Source organism: Aulonocara sp. 'chitande type north' Nkhata Bay, linkage group LG7, assembly GCF_057382095.1.
Source record: "Aulonocara sp. 'chitande type north' Nkhata Bay isolate Kocher_YH1m ecotype deep benthic linkage group LG7, A_spYH_male_GT1.1, whole genome shotgun sequence".
NCBI classification, from domain to species: domain Eukaryota; kingdom Metazoa; phylum Chordata; class Actinopteri; order Cichliformes; family Cichlidae; genus Aulonocara; species Aulonocara sp. 'chitande type north' Nkhata Bay.
The window spans coordinates 52902727-52921664 of NC_141350.1; the positions used below are offsets into that span (position 1 = coordinate 52902727).

The 18938-nt window shown below is 40.7% G+C and overlaps 1 long non-coding RNA gene across 1 annotated transcript; it reads left to right on the forward strand.

Moving 5' to 3' along the window:
* The first annotated feature begins 3499 nt into the window (after nucleotides 1–3499).
* LOC147326205 (uncharacterized) lies at nucleotides 3500–7717 on the forward strand. The gene is made up of 4 exons (XR_015130422.1): nucleotides 3500–3791; nucleotides 4299–4337; nucleotides 6043–6132; nucleotides 6748–7717. It is a non-coding gene; the product is annotated as an uncharacterized LOC147326205 (long non-coding RNA).
* The last annotated feature ends 11221 nt before the right edge of the window (nucleotides 7718–18938 follow it).

The following is an 18938-nucleotide window of genomic DNA, read 5'->3' on the forward strand; positions in this document are numbered from 1 at the left end:
TTGGAGTTTATCATTCGTGCAGACTTGTAGATATGGACAGGAAATCACGCCCACACACTGTACTGCTCAGTCAGTTTCTGCCACCTACATATTGAGCGAGGCCATGTTTGGGTTTACGGCTCCTGTAGCCACTTGTCATGTTGCACAAGCAGCTCAGCGGTGTGCACTGTTCTCTATAATGAGTGATAACCCACCTCTCTCCACCAATCCGCTGTAATAAATGACATCATACGCCCCGCTCTCGTTCCCTCAAGATCCAATTTCCTTCCTGTGTAACCCCGGGGTATCTGACCACAACTAATTCCTCCAGTCCTGCCGAATCATTTCACTTTCTTCGCCTTCCTATTGACTTTGGCATTAATGTGTGTGCGCCAGCACGCGGCATCAGGCGCCGTGGCCATCATCGAGGAGAAACAGCGAATTAGGAGAGGATGGGAGGAATGAGAAGCGGATGTAAATGAAATGAGTCAACAGCCAACACAGATGGCTGTGAGACATCCAGACATCCTATTTCCACAGTCATGCATGAATTGCAGAACAGTCTTGTTCTGCCAATATTGTTGCCGTGTACTCTTAAGTGCAGAAGTGAATGAATCACCTGTGACCCTCCCTCCTTTATTTCAAGGGTTTTTTCGAGACAGATTGTGTGCAAGCTGTTTAAATGTGCAGGCGTGCACATGAAAACAATATAAAACAGATATGCGGGAGTCTGTCAGACTCAGTTCAAAGATGTACACTGATCAGACATTATGACCACCAAGAGGTGAAGTGAATAACACTGATTATCTCTTCATCACGCCACCTGTTAGTGGGTGGGAACTGTTAGTGTATTAGGGAACAAGTATACATTGTGTTCTGCTGGGAAACCTTGGATCCTGCTATCCATTAGTTCTCATGCAGCTCTTGTGGGTTATTCCTATTTTGCAGCGGTCAGTATCTATCAAAAGTGGTCCAAGGAAGTAAGAATGGTGAACCAACAAAGCTGATGGAAGCAGTCTAATGCTTTGGGCATTGTCCTGCTGCCAAAACTCAGTTCCTGCTATCCAGGTGGATGCTACTTTGACACATACTACCTACCTACCACCAAAGCATTGTTGTAGACCATATATACGCTTTAATGGAACCAGTACTCCCTGATGGCTGTGACCTCCCTCAGCAGGTTTATGCTCAGTGCCGTAACGCAAAAATAGTTCAGGAATGGTTTGAGTAGCACAACAATGAGTTTGAGTTGTTGTAGCTTCCAAATCAAGCACTGTGCTGCCCTGCACAAGAGGTGGAACTCTTTTTTTTTTCAATCTGTATATTGATTATATTTTGCACACTCCCACAAACAGACATACACACATACTTACCTGGCCTGTTTTCCTGTGGATGTGCTGTATCATAAATAATTCATTTTGAATTTTCTATCAGAAATTTCACATTATAAGTGTGCCAATCAGTGAAAATAGTCCTTGAAACCTAACATGGCCTTACAAGCAATGTTGCAATGTAAGTCTTCAAAGGTGCTACTACCTGCCTGCAGACATACAAAATGCAATCCACTTTCTAAATAACTGAACTGATTTTTACACCAGATGTTCTGCAGTTTCTCTCCGATTATTCCAACTCTCACACTCCTTTGAAAGTAAATGCTATGCAGGACACTTTGCTGAGGACAGACCTCGTGATAGACCCCTGTGATGTCTGAAAGCGAGCTGTAAAAATTTCTCATGGTCACGGCCTTCACTCTCACGGCTCAAACTAGGTTTAATTCCATCCTGTCAGCAGCTGTGCCGCAAGAGAAGGGCTGTAGCTACCAGCTACTGCAGGAGATGAGGCTCCCATAATGATCCCCCTTGACTGCTGCAGGGTTTTGCTCACATCAAAGCTAATACCCCCCCTCCGAAGATGGGCGCAAGGTACAGAGTAGGCCTGACAGCTGTGCGTAAGCACGATGCCAGGCTTAATATTCCGACTACTATCCATAACAATTCTCAGGCAGATGGAATCCTGTAGATTGGGATCAGCAAAGTGGAGGGTTGCCACTGTTTTCCAGGCACGTAGGTTAACATTTCATCCCCCAATTTTGCTTCCAAATTGGGCCAGAATATAATTAGCATTCAAAGTGCTTAGGTTTTGGAGTTTTTTTTAGTTTTTTTAGTCCTCCGAGGCTTCGCACCGCATTTCTCTTGTTCTAGAAACTTCCTTTTCTACGTATTATCAATAAACTTACTTCACCTTGTGCAGCTCGCACACGTCGGTGGTTAATGCGCACACTCTCTGAACACTGCATAATTATTAAAGAGGCTGTAGACTCAGGATTGTGTTTTGAAGAAGTTAGTGAGATGTCACACTGAGTTTTGAGCTGTCAGACACATTTCTGGATGAGGCTCTAGCTGCCAACAGCACACCTGTGCTGGCACTCAGACAGGCACGATTGCACCCTTCTCTGAAAAGCGCTTGAATCGAAGAGTTAGCAACAACAACAAATGGTAAGGAGGGTACAGAGGCATGAAGAAGCATCTGGATTTTGGTGACAACCTGCCACTTCATGACAAACGAACGACTCACTGGATTCCTAATTTATTGTTTAGCACTTTAATTAGTTAGGAAAAAGCATATGGTCATGAGATTCATCCCCTTTTGTTTGCTAAAAATACACTTAAATAATTAAAGCAGTGTAGAGAAATAGAGTTAGGATGTTTTTTCCTCTGTCCATATTTGATTTTTGTTTGTTCTAAAAAAAAAATGAGGAGAGAAATGTCTGTTCTTGATTTACTGAATGTATTCACCGAGAGTGAGAATTGTGACTTGTGTGTGTGTGCAAGGGAGTCAGAGAGTTGTAGAGAGCAAGGAGGGAAATAGACTTTCTTTAATTAATAAAACAAGATTAGGGAGCTTGTAGATTCAGGTAAATTTATTGTAAGCGCAGCAAAATGAACTAAAAGAGGAATGAAACAGCAAGAAACCCACGTACTGCGAAAAACTGCATTAATACTGAATTTGTCTGTGCAGAGCTGCTTTTAACTTATTACCAGCTGTGATAGCGTAGCTGTGACTGTTTTCACCTTGTAAACCTGCCCGTGTGAGTGTGTCATTGCGAGTAAAATGAGGCCCTGGAGACGCCCACATGCGGGAATTAACACAAATGTCATTTTGAGTGCTTTTGACAGGTTTTTGCATGTTTGCAGTTTTTGTAAACACGACAATATTACAACTGTGAAAGTGAAGAAATATACTGTCGTGTGGTTGAGAATGGTTATGTTTATTAATTAGATCTGGTAATAAGTAAAAATCAATACATTGACAGCTAGTGTGTTCCATTCATAAGGGGCTCTTTTGTTTTTCTTTAAAGTCATCACATTGATGTCCAAAACACCAGTGCTCTGAATTTAGCCCAGCGAATACACTGAAAAAAATGTTTTTTTGGCCCTGTAATTATTATTTCAATTAGCTATATAAATTTTACAAAAAAAATACAAATTCAGTGCTATTACTTTAAAATAGCAGTTTTTCTTGTAGTGCATTACTTGAGGATTGTTTGTAATTATGTGTCCTCAGTTTTGTATGTAAATTGAATCATTCGATCCAAGTAATATTCACTAAACCAATTCATTGGCTTAATTAGTTGATATTTCCAAGTAAAATGTAATGGAGTGACATCAGTGAATATGGCCACCTTCTCTGCATTCGGAGCATGACGTCAAAGCCCCTCCCCACATTTGAGCGGTCTTTCTTCAGACATACCATGGTTCACATTTCGACGGTTGGCAGACTTGACGGAAATGGGAAGAAGTAGAACCATGAATGTAAGTTTTAAGCGGAACAAACTTTGTACGTTCCTGTTGGCTCACCTACTTAAGTCAGTTTCTCCGCACTGAAAGAAGCTGCGCTAGCAAATAGTGTATTTTCCTGCTAGACTTGCTGACTAACTTTCCTGGCAGGAGGTATGTCCAGAATTTCCCACAGCACTTTACAGCTTAGATGGCCACCTAAACAACACACGCCTGCTGCCTTAACTAACGTCTTTGTGAATAAAACGACCACGGTCCAGTTTAAAATAATTGCTGCACAGCTGCCATGAGGTGTATTTTGAAAAATAACAAAACAAAAAACGATATACGCACTCGATTTCACTCAAGTCTTCATATTGACCTGTTTTAAATTTGCCACCGAACTAACATATGTAAAAAAAAAAAAAAAAATAAAAAAAAAATAATTTATATCAGTGTGCATCCTTGAGTTAGTAGAAATTAGTTGAAAAGCATATAGATAACCTTTTTTCTTTTTTTTCTTTTTTTTTCTTTTTTTTACAGAACATAGGACCTTCTGACTGCTAATTTGAACTCCACAAGGTAAGATCAAATTAGTAACGATTAGGTTTAACTTGTCACATAATTTGTCTGTTTAAGGTGCCACAACATGAGATGGATGTGTAAGATATGTAGCTTTGAGTCAGAGAAGAGGTTGGGATTGTTAAAACACTACAGACTAAAGCATGGAAATGGTGGTCGCAGCCAGTCAGTCCCTTGTCTTCACACTGATTGCCCTTGCTCGTTTAAAACATTTAATGCCCTTAAGACCCATTTGTCTCGACACCATGTGAAGATGGTCACACAAAGTGGACCTCTTTCATTTACTTGTCTACTTTGCTGCTCTGTTTTTTTTAATTCAGAGAAGCAGTATTTTGAGCATCTTAACAACCACTTAAGGAAGTTTGAAGTAGTTGCATGTGTCTTCAAAGACTGCAACTTCAGTACAAATATTTATTCCACCTTTGCTACACATAGACACAGAAAACACCAGTCACACACCCTTGAGGATTTTAAAACTGAAGTATTAAAAAGCAAACCTAATGAACCCATGTTTGCTCAGGATGAGACCTATGTGGAAGAGAGCTTAGAGCTTTGGGATGGGGAACCACAGGAGTTGTCTCAAGATATAAAAGAGAAATTTGGCCATCTATTTTTAAAGTTAGAAAGCATGTTCAATGTCCCAAACAAATGCATTGATGAAATAGTAGATGAGCTTCAGTTTATATCCACCTCTGCATCTGGTCCACTTTTAAGAGATGTGGTGGTGTCCACCTTGAAAAGCCATAACTGTGATCTGGATCCAGCCATTATCTCAGATTTAGTGAAAAATCTTTGTGAGACACACCCTATAAGTACTGCCTTGGGGACAGGTGGCCCTTTCACAACTTATTACAAGAGAAGAGAATTTATGAAGAAGCATTTTTCAGTTGTTGAACCAGAAGAACACATACTTGATAAAAAAAAAAGGGCAAAACCTTCCAGTATGTCCCAATATTGCCCTCCTTGGTGCAGGTCCTAAGTAAGTCTTTTCAAGAAAACACATTTGAAGGTGAAAAAAAAACTGAAAATGACTTTAAGTACCAGACATTTCGTGATGGATCCTGTACATTGATGACTTTGAGGTATGTAATCCTCTTGGGACATCTGGAAAAAAGCACAAAGTCACAGCTGTCTATTGGGTGTTGGGAAACATTCCGGTGCAGTTACGTTCCACATTGACATCAATCTACCTTGCAATTCTGTGTAAGGCTGAAGACACCAAGCAGTTTGGATTCCAGCGAGTTTTAGAGCCACTGTTAACAGATATCCAAAGCTTGGAGAAAGATGGTCTTTTTGTTCCAGCGTTAGGGAAAGCCATTAAAGGGACTGTGGTCAGTGTGGTGGCAGATAATTTGGGGGCGCACTCTGTGGCAGGATTTGTTGACTGGTTAATATTGTGATAGGAGGTACTGATATGTTGCAAAAAATTCATTTGCATGTCCAGTGATGAGGCAGAAAACTTTCCTCACTGGGCAGAGACAGTTTCTGGACCCACAGATTATGACATGCACTGGACTCTTGTCTTAACACACATCGTTGAGAAATTCATGTTAAGTTGTACACTTCACAACGTTAGAATGTAGCTGCAGGCTTACATTCTCCATGGGTAACTTTCTGTTTACATCTGTATGTGCTGTTATGTATGTATGTTACATATGTTATGTTGTGTATTTTCTGCAATAAATTTTCTTTTTGGGTTTAATAGCATCATGTCGATGGCAGAAGGGACATTATCATTCGTTGCTTAGTTGAGTATCTTGGAGAGAGTGGAGAGGAGCTGATCAAAGACCATCAGGTATCTGATGATCATAATGACTGTATTAAAATTGTCTAACCTTATAATCTGGTCTTCACTTGTGATGATATATTGAAGGTCAAAGATTCTCTACACTCGTGATGTTTTTAAAAAAAGACTCAAGATTAATATTTTCAATCAGGCTTTTAACTAATTTCTTAAATCTTTATGCTCTTACCCTTTATTTTTTAAATCATATTTAATCTTTATCTTATCTGCCTTAAACTTTAACTTGCCTTTTGTCTGGTTTTTTTCTGACTATTTAACGATCACTTATTAACTTTATTTTATGAGCAAAAGAGTATTTAATTTGATTATACCTTTATAACCTATTTTAATGATTTAATGGTTCTGGTCTACCAACACGCGTGCCGTCCCATGGACAGCTCCAGGCTGGATGGCCCCCAAAAGGGATTTTCTTTGTCTCAGGGTCAGCCTCTGTGAAGCACGTTCTGTAACTTTACGTATGAAAAGTGCCATATGAATATTGTTTGATTTGAGTATACTAAATTGAGTATACCTCTTTTTTATTTTTACATTTTTTTTCTCTTAACCTTTTCTTTTACTTGGAATCTATTCTAGTTATTTCTAATTGTGGTTTGTTTGTTTTCACAGGAGGACGTCAGCCAAGAAGCATTGAAAGAGGACTGCAGTAATCACATGATGAAGATCATCGTAATCCATCCCAATGTGGCACAGGAAAACCAAGATCCTGTGAACGTGTCGGTCATCATTGAGGGGACAGAAATTCTGGAGGACTGCGGAAGTGTGACAAACGCTTGCCTCCTGCTCATGGGTGTCATCTATGCTGTCAACTTAAGTTACCCACTGAAACTGAAATATACGTTTGAGGTATTTCAGAAGCTGTTTCTTGAGCTTGACATCCTTAAAATGTCACCAAAGGTCCAGTCTCTCCACAAGAAACTTTTAGCGTGAGTGTTCCAGTGTTATTTGTGCTTTTGTCCAGTACAATTAATTTGTTTGCATTTTGTCTGTTTTCTGACAGTAATTTCAAATGTTGCTCAGTTTTATACAAGTTCTTTCTGTCCTGAACGTTCTGAGAATGTCTGCAAAGGTAGTGATTGCAACTGTTAATGGACAGAGTTGATGTATGTGTTCTGAAAGTTGATTAGAAGAAAGGGGACAGTGCACACTGAGTTTTTGAATAGCATGTTTTTTTTTTTTTTTGTATATGTGTATATGCTCTGTTTTGAAATTTGCGATCAAGAAGTTCTATGGCCATGTTTTTTGTGGTTATAATGTTATGTAGATATTTTAAATATATCTATGCCATTTCAACTGTGAAATAAAAGTGTCTCTTAAGCTGCAAATATTTGTTTTGGAAAATATTGATTTATTATTTAATAGAATAATAAGAATATTTATTCAATTCGATTAATATTAACTAGTACATTCATAATAAATATTACTTAATAATTACATAGAATATAACAAAGAAAAGATGAGTAAGAAACACAAAGAAATATCAGCAATGTTCACTTGGGTTTTGTAATTGGATGCAATGGTATTCTGAGTAAAAGTTACAACCTATAGATGAGTATTGCCAGTGCAATTTACTTGTGTATTTCACATAAAAAATAGATGGTTCTAGTAAGTAAATATTACTTAGAAATAGCCCGAGTAAAGATTACAAGCACTTTCTGTGTGGAAAAAGTTGCCTAGCTTTTTTTAAGTAAATGTCACTCCAATTTTTTTTCAGTGTACACGGATCAGGAGAAATTCAACACAATTCAGTTTTATTTATATAGAACAAAATCACAACAGCAGTCACCTTAAGATGTTTCATATTGTAAGGTAGAGACCCAATAGTACAGAAAAAATACTAATAACGAAACAACCCCCTTTTAACAAGCACTTTGTGACAGTGGGAAGGAAAAACTCACTTTTAATTGGAGAAAAACTGATATAATCAGGATCAGCCATCTGGCATGACTAGTTAGGGGTGAGGGAGACATTATGAGAACCAATGAGTGATCTTTTTGTGATGACACCTGTTAGTGGGTCGGATATATTAGGTGAGTGAACATTTTCTTTCTAAAAATTGATCTTAGAAGCAGGCAAAACGTGCAAGCATAAGGATCTGAGTGAGTTTGATATATATTCTTCCTGATGTTGCTGTCATTCGGAACCGCTACATCGATCACTACGGCCGTCTTCTTCTGTTTGTCTACCACCACTATGTCCGGTTGGTTAGCCACCACCATTTTGTCCGTCTGTATCTGGAAGTCCCACAGGATCTTAGCTCGGTCATTCTCCACCACCCTTGGGGGCATCTCCCATTTTGACCTCGGGACTTCCAGGTTATACTCGGCACAGATGTTCCTGTACACTATGCCGGCCACTTGGTTATGGCGTTCCATGTATATATATATATATATATATATATATATATATATATATACATACATACATACATACATACATACATACATATATATATATATATATATATATATATATATATATATATATATATACATATACATATACATATATATATATATATACATATATATATATATATATATATATATATATATGTGTATATATATATACATGGAACGCCATAACCAAGTGGCCGGCATAGTGTACAGGAACATCTGTGCCGAGTATAACCTGGAAGTTTATGCCAGTTTAGTGTTGTACCTGAATATATTCTGAACGCAGTTGTTTCACCCGGACACTGTTCCTCTCAAAAGGAACCAAGTAAATTTGTTTCATGGAAACCTGGTGCTTCTTCAAAAGCCGGGCAATCGTTGGAAGGCTAATTGATGGGACATTGGCAAAGGTGTCATTGCTGTTCTCAATAACCTGTTTGATTTCAGACAGCCGTATGGCATTCCTTGCCCTGACCATTTCCACCACAGCCAACTCCTGCTGGTCAGTCAAAACATGTGGGCGACCACCACCAGGTTGTCTCCTGTTAATTCTGAGGACAATCATATACTGTCAATATTGAAGTATTACAAATTACATTACTGTAAACTGACAATTACATGTTGTTCATCTATACAATAGAGTACTATATTTTAGAAGTGAAGTTGCTATAGCAGACATACCGGTTTTCTTGGCAAAAAGTTCTGATGATAGAGCTGACAGTTGACCTTTGTAAATTAGGCTGTACCAACCTGGCAGCCTCAGCAATGGTAAAGCCTCTGTTAACCACATGGTCAACAATGATGGCCCGGACTTCATTAGAGATCATGGTGCGTTGTCTTCTGCCTACATTTCTCTGAAGACCACCTCTCTGTCGAGGAGCACCACCACCTCTTCGATGAAGGTTTCCTCTCCCTACGAGTCTAACCTGCTCCATATTTGAACAGTGCAAAGTCTCAATTAAATGATAGACAAATGTATTAAACTGAATAATAAGAGATGCAAATCAAAAATTTGATAGTGATAACATTATGAAAGGCAGTAACTGTGAATGAAACATTTATTTAGATGAAACACTTATTTTGTGTAGTGAAAAGGATATTTTGTCATTATGTGTGTTGTACTAACACAATTGCAAATATGCTGAAATGTTTGAAAAAGGTGCACTTATGATGATCTGTTGTGATATAAGTACTAAGAGTTTTGAAAATGTACCAATTGCTTGTGAAAACTGTGCCAAACCAATAAAAAAAACCTGTAACCTGAAGCCATTTGAACAAGCACCTTCACTTCAGGCGGTCTTGTTCATGAAAGTCAGAGAGATCAACAGTTCGACAGGGTGGTGCATCAGCAGTTAAGTAGGTAATGTACTGTACTGCTGTCTGAAAGCAAAATTTCTCTCTACTTTCCAAACCCTCATATGTGGTCATAAACTTCAAGTGCAGACTAAAGGAATGAGAGTTCCGATACAAATGTCAGAACTGAGTTCTCTTTGTAGGATTTCTAGAAACAGCCTTAAAGATTTTAAAGAGAGAACTTTGAGTATAACTGTTGATCTTTCAGTGCAAGTTCAGTTGAGCTGGCTGAGGAATGTAATACAATCTGAAGAACAAAGAACTGAGAAGAATATCTTGGCTACCATGCTTACTTGGCTCCCTGTCTACCTGCATAAATGTAGCAGATGGATGCTTGATAAACAGTAGACATGAATGCAATAGGTAGCTGAACAAGAAACAGAATAAAACGCATGACAATGATAATATATGCACACAGCATTGTGTGTGTACTAGTTTCCAAGCTTATTATATTTATATGTTACTATTCCCTCCTCTGAATGAAAGCATCTACACCCCTTGGGTTTGTTGAAAGCTATTCAGCTGCAGAGAAAAATCACAAAACACAGCAGGAGTCGAAGGTGGCTGACAGAGTGGCTGCACGGTGAAAGTCCCCTTACAGAGGGAGTGTCACAGATTGATGATCACTAACAGTGTAAGAATACTTGAGGGTGGATTATTCCTTAAAAAGTTAATGCTTCCTGATACCTGCCTTGGCGCCATTAAAGATGCATCAAGCACGTGTATTTGATCCAGCTGAGTTATGATGATGAAACATCTTTGTTGTACTTCTAACGTGGTGTGCTCGGCATTTCCTAATCCAGCTGTCATTTCGGGTTTAATGACACCTCGAGCAGACAAATGTCAGCCCTTAAACAGAATCACTTTGACTGATCAGCGTCATGCCGCACACATGAGTAGAGATATTTCTAGGCTGGGGTTGGAGACCAGTGAGAGGCTCTCTAGGTTTGAGGACCATTTACAGCGTGTGTGTTTGCTGCAAAATAGTTCAGGAGGTGATGATCACAGTGAAGGTGAGTGGCAGAAAGAGCAAAAGCTGCTCTAGATGTACAGAAGCTGAGGTGCATCTGCCAGTCTGAACTTTGCTGTGCATACAGTACAGTGTGTCTGTGTGTGTGTGTGTGTGGGCGGGCAGAGAGGCAGCAGTAGGGTGATGTTGCTGCTGGTACCAAGGGAGATGAGTGATGACAGCAGTGAGCTGTGTCAACTTAGATGAATTATTCTCCCCATCAGTCAGTCTGGCTGTGGACACCAAGAAGCACAAGCTTGACAAGCTGCAGTCCAACTGGTCCTCACCAATCATCTGTGTCTCACTGATGTCATTCTGCTACAGGGAGCACAGCAAAACTCAGAGCTTTGCTTTGTTCCCAATTTCCCCATTTCAAGAAATCCTAAAAAAAAAAAAAAAAAAAAAAAATTGTGCTTCCTCAGATTTGGTCACTTCTGTGTCTGTTTGACAAATATCAAGCTACAGCTATCAAATGGTTAGCATAGCTAAAACCTGTATAAGTACCTTTAGACTGTTGTTTGAACATGCTTTACCTTAGTGGTTTCATCACAAAATTGCTCACATTTCCTGAAGTTTGGTTTTTGCTGTTACCTGCCACACCAACAAATCAACCAATCAACATCATTCCTATATGCCATGTTTTTTTTTTCAACAGTGACTTGCAAAAATTTTACTCAGAAAAATTGTATCTCACATGTAAACCTCCTTGGTCATTCTTAGTCTGTGTCTTCTTTCAAAGGAATGTCATGTGACATGAACACAGTCTTGATCATGATTCAGACTGTCTAACCCATATGCAATATTAACTGTTTGCTGCACTTAATCTGAATATTTAATGAGTGTTGTAGACACTAGTTATTAGTCAGCTGATATTAGTTGTTTGCTGATGTATCAGGCTCAGCAGATATGAAAAGTTAAAAAGTAAAGAACGGACGAGAGAAACTGTCACGGTCTGGCTGGCAGACCGTGGGGAGATGGGGAAATAGGACCCAAACGCCGGACTCTTCAGTGCAACAGTGTTTATTTACAAGGTGGTGAAGTAAACAACAATAAATCCCCAGTTTCCCAGACTCCCGTGTAGTGTCTTCTTCCCAAAAGTCCCCGTGTAGTGCTCTCTGCCCCAGTGTCCCTGCACTCCCCGTGCTCACTGCTCCTTCTCGTCCCACACTCCTCCTGAGGGGAAAACAATAGAGGCAGCCGTTACAACTTATCCCAGCAGGCATACACTCACACTTGACTTGCTTGAAGACTGACGTGTAGTCAAACGCAATAATCCAGCGTCAGTGGAAGCTCCATCGCTCATCTAAATAGCTCCCCCGACGAGCCCAGATGAGGAGCAGGGCCCTATTTCAGGAAGCCGGTTTAGAAAACTCAGAGTGAAAAACGATACTCAGGGTTGAGTAACCCTGAACTGTCCAACTCGGAATATTCGGTTTCAGAAAGGCTGATAACAATTAGTTCAATCAACGCGGAGTTGCTTTAACCCCAAGTGAAGCGCGCGGACGAGGATACATAAAGCCCTGATAAGCGGAGCACAGATTAAGCGAGTCACCATGGAGACGGAGGGAAAGAAGGCGCGGTCAATGTATTTCACAGCGCTTGAGGCCGAAATTCTGATGGCAGCATATGCCGATAACATGCAAATTTCTCAGAAAAAAAGTAACACAGCCTCAGCTGCAAAACAAAGGGAGCATGCATGGCAAAACATAGCCGACAGAGTCAATGCGTGAGTGTTAATATAAACATTGATCTAGGGATTTCCACCCATTTAACACGTTATTTTATCATATGTTATTTTATTTGTTATTTTATACATTTTATTTTGTGATGTGATGTGAGCGCTGGTGCAACCCAACAGGCCCCAAACGTTCCTGGCAGCAAGTAAAAATGAAATATAAAAATATAGTCCAAACAGGTGAGGTGTAATTGTATTATGAGCCATAGTGCTTGGTCTGTTTGTCCCATGTAAATCAATTGCAGTTAGAGGCTACATTAATTTTCTTTCTGTAATTATTGAAATTATTGAAATTATTGAAATTATCTGAGCACATTACAAGTACATATTTGCTTACTCTGTATGCTCAAATGTGACCCCGTTATAGCCAACAGAAAAAAAGCGGAGGCCCGAAAAACAGGTGGGGGTCCTCCACCACTCACAGAGGCTGAGCAGTTGGCCCTCAGCCAAAACAGTGGGCGCCCTGTGGCCGAAGGCATCTCTGCGGGGACATCCTCTGAGTCAATAACCCCGCAAGACACAAGTGCCTACATAGGGGGTAAATTCAAAATAATACATGATGTGCATACATCCTTTCTTCACAGTCACCTTTGCAGTGCTGCTCATTCATTTGATAAACTCTTTACCATAATGGATTATTTTGTAGTGAAGTTATTTTCCGACTGATTTTGCCTTCCCTCAGTCTTGGTTGTCTTTGAGAGCATAATGACAATGAAGTGTAAGGTGATTGGTATGTTTGTTAATTGCCATTTGGTCCCTTGTAAGTTATAAGTGACCTGTATAAACCTCATATTCTATCAGTTGATGGTGATGGTGTACTGCATCTGGTGCAGCCTCCTGTTGAGCCAGACCAACATGCAGTTGTGAGTAATACTCCACAGATTATATGAGTTTACAGTAGAACAGCAATGTTGTTAACTTCTTTACTACAGGAAAATAATGAAGAAACATTGACAGCTGTTACAGAGGAGGAAGCAACAGAGACACTTTATGAGGTTTACATCTTTTAATACTTTGTGTACAGGAAACACAGGCGACCAATAAAGCCAGTTGAACAAAAAATCAGTTTATTCTTCTTTCAACATGTTGAGGTGATGGGTCAAAGGAAATGATTGTGACATATGGTGTCTCTGACTGCGCTTCCATCTTGTATGTCCGTGCGAGGGTCAGGATGTTCATGGTTTGGATCACTGCTGATGTTTGGTTCAGAAGGACAGTGTTCTCCTCTAATTGTGGCAATGTTGTGAAGAATCACACATGCCACAATAATGTCACATGCCCTTTCTGGGGTGACCCTGAGTCTTTGCAGGCACTGGAACCGGGCCTTAAGCATTCCGATAGTCATTTCAATTCTGGCTCTTGTCCTGCAATTAGCCAGATTATATCGCTGCTGTGGGCCCGGTTCAGGGTCAGGGTAAGGGGTAAGCAAATAGGGTAAACATGGATACCCCCTATCACCAAGCAAGTAGCCAGTGAACTCTCCTAAGACAGAAGGATACACTTCAGTTCAAATGTCCCTGAAGCAATTGGTCTTTATATATTTTAAAGTATTCTCAACTCACCATGTCCAAATTTTGTGCTCAGTGTACATTCACGGAATATTTGTGAGTCATGGACAGAGCCTGGCCACTTGGCTTCCACATTTGTGATAATGTTGGCAGCATCACATATGATCTTCACAGTGCAGAGAACACAAATTAGCATCCATTACTATAATGAAATAATTTGTTAGTGTGAAATGCTACAGGGAACTATGTACCTGCACATTAATGCTGTGGAAAGACTTCCTGTTCACATAGTCTCCTTCATTTACTGAAGGAGCAATGATTGGAATGTGAGTGCCATCTGTACAGCCAATCACGCCTGGGAACCGTGAAAATAAATGTAAAATTTAAGTAGTAGTCCAAGTATCACCACATCATAAATTAAGTTTTGGTCATCCTGATACCTGCAATTTTGTGGCATCCCTCTTTGATAAATCTTGTGGGTCTATGACCAGGGAACACCACAAACGGGTACAGGAGACGTTTCAGTGCAACTGTAACATTCCTGACTGCCCGACAGACGGTAGCCTTGGAAACGTGCTCAGCGTCACCAATATTATACAGAAAGCTCCCGTTTGCAAAAAACCGAAGTGCAATACAAATAATATGTACAGAACTGAGAGAATGTCCACGATGTGTCACATGCGTAATATATGGCCTGAGGATGTTATCCAAACAACTTATAGATTGTGCTGAGAAACGGTAATGTTCACACAGAAAATCATCAGGAAATGATAAAATGTCCAAACGCGCTCTAATCACTCTCTCCCGGCGGAGAGCTCTGCGGAGAATTTGGGCTTCACGATCTACTGGCTCTTCAAGGAGGGGCACGCCATGTCCGACACTTCCTACTGTCAGGTTTCCGACAAAGGGGCGGAGACAGTCAGGGTTAGTTGTAGTAAACCTGCTAGGGGGCAGGTTAGCTTCACGGAGTGTGTCGTCATAGTGACTCACTGAGGCTTCATCTGAACTCGCTTTGTGAAACCGAAAACCCAGAGTTTTCGTTAACTCAGGGTATACTTACTCAGTTTTTCCACTTAACCGGCTTCCTGAAACAGGGCCCAGGTGTGCGGCCAGGACTTCGGGTGTGGCCAGCCCTCAAGTTAGACCACGCCCCCAGGGCTGAAGGTGCCTGTAACTTGGCCACAGCAGAAAGGCAATACACACACATACCTGCCTACATACAGATGTGCACAGGGGCAGTGCAGACAACACACCAAATAATAATAATAATAATACCAATAACAACAACAACAACAACAACAACAACAACAACAACAACAACAGTCATCGTCCCCACTGCCCACGGACCCCGAGTCCCCAGAGCCGGGTCCGTGACAGAAACACCCTTCATTCATGCTACGAGTGTTGATGGTGCATGGTTTGTCCACCAGGGCCCTGTTTCAGGAAGCCGGTTTAGTGGAAAAAGTGAGTAAGTATACCCTGAGTTAACGAAAACTCTGGGTTTTCGGTTTCACAAAGCGAGTTCAGCTGCAGCCTGAGTGAGTCACTATGACGACACACTCCGTGAAGCTAACCTGCCCCCTAGCAGGTTTACTACAACTAACCCTGACTGACCCCGCCTCTTTGTCGGAAACCTGACAGTAGGAAGTGTCGGACATGGCGTGCCACTTCCTTGAAGAGCCAGTAGATCGTGAAGCCCAAATTCTCCGCAGAGCTCTCCGCCGGGAGAGAGTGATCAGAGCGCGTTTGGACATTTTATCATTTCCTGATGATTTTCTGTGCGAACGTTACCGTTTCTCAGCACAATCTATAATTTATTTGGATAACATCCTCAGGCCATATATTACGCATGTGACACATCGCGGACATGCTCTCAGTTCATTGCATATTATTTGTATTGCACTTCGGTTTCTTGCAAACGGGAGCTTTCTGTATAATATTGGTGACGCTGAGCACGTTTCCAAGGCTACTGTCTGTCGGGCAGTCAGGAATGTTACAGTTGCACTGAAACGTCTCCTGTACTCGTCTGTGGTGTTCCCCGGTCATAGACCCACAAGATTTATCAAAGAGGGATGCCACAAAATTGCAGGTATCAGGATGACCAAAACTTAATGTATGATGTGGTGATACTTGGACTACTACTTAAATTTTACATTTATTCTCACGGTTCCCAGGCGTGATTGGCTGTACAGATGGCACTCACATTCCAATCATTGCTCCTTCAGTAAATGAAGGAGACTATGTGAACAGGAAGTCTTTCCACAGCATTAATGTACAGGTACATAGTTCCCTGTAGCATTTCAAACTAACAAATTATTTCATTATAGTAATGGATGCTAATTTGTGTTCTCTGCACTGTGAAGATCATATGTGATGCTGCCAACATTATCACAAATGTGGAAGCCAAGTGGCCAGGCTCTGTCCATGACTCACAAATATTCCGTGAATGTACACTGAGCACAAAATGTGGACATGGTGAGTTGAGAATACTTTAAAATATATAAAGACCAATTGCTTCAGGGACATTTGAACTGAAGTGTATCCTTCTGTCTTAGGAGAGTTCACTGGCTACTTGCTTGGTGATAGGGGTATCCATGTTTACCCTATTTGCTTACCCCTTACTCTGACCCTGAAGCGGGCCCACAGCAGCGATATAATCTGGCTAATTGCAGGACAAGAGCCAGAATTGAAATGACTATCGGAATGCTTAAGGCCCGGTTCCAGTGCCTGCAAAGACTCAGGGTCACCCCAGAAAGGGCATGTGACATTATTGTGGCATGTGTGATTCTTCACAACATTGCCACAATTAGAGGAGAACACTGTCCTTCTGAACCAAACATCAGCAGTGATCCAAACCATGAACATCCTGACCCTCGCACGGACATACAAGATGGAAGAGCAGTCAGAGACACCATATGTCACAATCATTTCTTTTGACCCATCACCTCAACATGTTGAAAGAAGAATAAACAGATTTTTTGTTCAACTGGCTTTATTGGTCGCCTGTATTTCCTGTACACAAAGTATTAAAAGATGTAAACCTCATAAAGTGTCTCTGTTGCTTCCTCCTCTGTAACAGCTGTCAATGTTTCTTCATTATTTTCCTGTAGTAAAGAAATAAACAACATTGCTGTTCTACTGTAAACTCATATAATCTGTGGAGTATTACTCACAACTGCATGTTGGTCTGGCTCAACAGGAGGCTGCACCAGATGCAGTACACCATCACCATCAACTGATAGAATATGAGGTTTATACAGGTCACTTATAACTTACAAGGGACCAAATGGCAATTAACAAACATACCAAGCACCTTACACTTCATTGTCATTATGCTCTCAAAGACAACCAAGGCTGAGGGAAGGCAAAATCAGTCGGAAAATAACTTCACTACAAAATAATTCATTATGGTAGAGAGTTTATCAAATGAATGTGTCGCAATGCAAAGGTGACTGTGAAGAAAGGATGTATGCACATCATGTATTATTTTGAATTTACCCCTTATGTAGGCACTTGTGTCTTGCGGGGTTATTGACTCAGAGGATGTCCCCGCAGAGATGCCTTCGGCCACAGGGCGCCCACTGTTTTGGCTGAGGGCCAACTGCTCAGCCTCTGTGAGTGGTGGTGGTGGAGGACCCCCACCTGTTTTTCGGGCCTCCGCTTTTTTTCTGTTGGCTATAACGGGCCACATTTGAGCATACAGAGTAAGCAAATATGTACTTGTAATGTGCTCAGATAATTTCAATAAGTGCTTACAGAAAGAAAATTAATGTAGCCTCTAACTGCAATTGATTTACATGGGACAAACAGACCAAGCACTATGGCTCATAATACAATTACACCTCACCTGTTTGGACTATATTTTTATATTTCATTTTTACTTGCTGCCAGGAACGTTTGGGGCCTGTTGGGTTGCACCTGCGCTCACATCACATCACAAAATAAAATGTATAAAATAACAAATAAAATAACATATGATAAAATAACGTGTTAAATGGGTGGAAATCCCTAGATCAATGTTTAAATTAACACTCACGCATTGACTCTGTCGGCTATGTTTTGCCATGCATGCTTTTGCAGCTGTGGCTGTGTTACTTTTTTCCGCGGAATTTGCATGTTATCGGCATATGCTGCCATCAGAATTTCGGCCTCAAGCGCTGTGAAATACATTGACCGCGCCTTCTTTCCCTCCGTCTCCATGGTGACTCGCTTAATCTGTGCTCCGCTTATCAGGGCTTTATGTATCCTCGTCCGCGCGCTTCACTTGGGGTTAAAGCAACTCCGCGTTGACTGAACTAATTGTTATCAGCCTTTCTGAAACGGAATATTCCGAGTTGGACAGTTCGGGGTTACTCAACCGTGAGTGTCGTTTTTCACTCTGAGTTTTCCAAACCGGCTTCCTGAAACAGGGCCCAGAGGGCGATTGGAAACCTACCTGTATTCGGGACACTGTGTAGGCTATGTGAGTGGCTGAAACTGTTACCAGCAATCTACTTTTGGGCAGTGCATGAATTACATATTTGTTTTGGTTGTGTCCCACCCACTTTGTAATACTTCACATCCAATCCAGTAGCTTTGGCTATTTCCATCTGCAAGACTTTATATTGAGGCAATAATTGTTATTCAGTCAAAAGCAGTATCAAAATTAGTGCTGTCAAGAGATTAAAAAAAAATAGAGATTAATTAATTATGATTTTTAATTAATTGATCTAATTAATCTCTTTTTTAATCTCACCTAAAAATAGCTGAGGAAAGCCCTCAACTTATTGTGGCAGACCAAAAGACTGATATAACAAAGAAAG